The sequence below is a fragment of the Gavialis gangeticus genome, unplaced genomic scaffold, assembly GCF_001723915.1.
Source record: "Gavialis gangeticus isolate Ggan-Ray unplaced genomic scaffold, GavGan_comp1, whole genome shotgun sequence".
Classification (NCBI taxonomy): Eukaryota; Metazoa; Chordata; order Crocodylia; family Gavialidae; genus Gavialis; species Gavialis gangeticus.
In genome coordinates this window covers 7047609-7049785 of record NW_017729020.1, presented here as the reverse complement: position 1 = coordinate 7049785, position 2177 = coordinate 7047609, and positions in this window count along the sequence as shown.

Sequence of the window (2177 nt, the reverse complement as noted above, 5' to 3'; positions counted from 1 at the left end):
CAGAGACATTAAGCAGTTGAGAGGCAGTAAAACAAAACAAAACAAAACAGTGAAATCTTTGTGGTGAAGTCCCTTCCTCCGCAAATCCCAAGAGCGGGATCCATCTCCCCGCCGCAAAAAATGAGGATGTGTTGCACGCACCGAGAAAAGAAAAGCAAGACGAACAAGGGAATGGGAAGTCAGCAAGATCGAAAGATGATGTGACGCCTGTTACCAAAATAATCGGATAATAAGGCAAGACGAATTAGCTGGAAAAAAAGACACATGATCTAACATGAAAGAGGAAACTGAAGAGATGTGGGCTTTACGAGTCACTGAACAAAGGCTGAGTAATGATCTCAAAATTTCCTGCATTTCACGTTGCCCAAAGCCTGCAGACTGCGGCCCACAAGAACGAGACATTTGACTAAGCTCTTGGTGGGGTGGGGAATCTACTGCAATCAAGCGTGTTTAAAAGTGATTCTCCTCCTACCTAATACAATAACCCATCGAAAATGGAGGTGACCTAAAAAGGGCTGCTTCTCCTCTCCTCCTGTAAGTTCTGCAGCCCTTGGCGAGGATATTGATACTCTGATATCAATACTGTATATTGATATATCACTAGATAGATAGATGCATAAAGTGGTGTGTGTAGGGATAGATAGCTATACTGAGAATATTGATGGTTTCACAGCTGAGTCAAAAGAGGATAATTCATTCTCTCTCTCTGGGGGCATTAAGCATCCTACTTACAGGATTTCTTGTTTTCCTCCACGTATCTCCTGTAGCGTTTCCTGCCTCACTTCATTTTTTTGGCTGCTGTTCGTGTGTTTACTAATCTAGTGTAGGCCTTTAAATCAGTTGATTAGGAACATGGATACATGAGCAAGAGACCATAGGCGCTGAGTCCAAACCAGGGAAATGCAACAGGAAATGACCAGATCCTGTTCCTAGGCAAGGTGATCTGAAAAATGTCTTGTGTGACTAGCGGAGGAGAAGGAATAGAGGTGAAATAAAACACAGCTTCTCCTACTCCCCAAACTGGAGACAAATCGTTCCTCTAGTGAAGATGGCACTAAGATTTAACCAAATATGGTGCTTCCCAAATGACTGGAACTGAGCCCTGGAACAGCTTGTTTAGCCTTCAACATCTGGCCAAGAGGAGAATCTAAGATGGTAAAGGTGTATTTGCTGCTCCCCGGTGTAAGATGCTCCTCAAAAGAGTCCAAATACCAAAGTGTTTCTTATGCAGTCAAAAGTCACTACTGCCAGAGCATTTTCAGAGACTCTGTACGTAAGGCTGTGTAGCTGCAGGCTCTGCTGCACTGAATCGGAGTTGCTCAACTTTGTCCTAGTAATGCCCACCCAAAAACCTGCTTCGGCTGAGCTGCGAGAGGCATGGGCTTTTCAAGCAGGAGGCTTTGAGTTCTATCCAGCTGTTGATGGGCAGTGCCAGATGAGCAGGGTGGGCCAGGTGAACAGGTTTGTTATAGTACCTGGCAGAAGCTGCACAGGGTCAGCTGTGCATTTAATTAAGGAATGGTCCCCTCTCTTCAGAAGATAATAGTGCTTCCTTTAAGGGAACCTGGCTGCTTCCACACTCTGTGGGGCTCTTTCTGCTGCGGCTCTACCTGTGTGTCTTAGGCATGCGCATAAGCACTCTGCTGAACTAAAGCAGGATTTGGGGAAACACATAGGCCTTCAGGAATTCCTTCAAGCTTGTGCAGCATTTGTTCCTTTGGATGTGATCTAGTTCAGTAGGATGTCAGCTTCTTTCTGGAAGAGTACTGACTAGTCGTTCTCACGGGCCCAGCACGTAGGATTCCTGGTTTCTATAACTGTCTCTGCCAGTGGTTTCCTCTTGGTCTTTGGGCAAGACACTGCCTTGCCGTAAAATGCAGACAGACCTGGTCCACCTCATAGGGAAACTGTTAGATGTAACATTTCAAACAAATTCTAATTCCATTTGGAAAGGTGCCATAGCCTTACGCCACAACTATCTGTCTAGTATTTTAAAGATTGTGTCATGATTATACAACGACATCTGGATGCTGCAATGAGATTGGTGCTCCATCACGATAGACATGGCACCAGCTGATGGCTTCATTAGTCTAAGTCACTGGAGCTGGCCCCAAGCAAGACGAACCAAAGGGGGGTTTGGAGGTTTCTCAAAACAGACCTCAGTGTTCCCTGGGTGT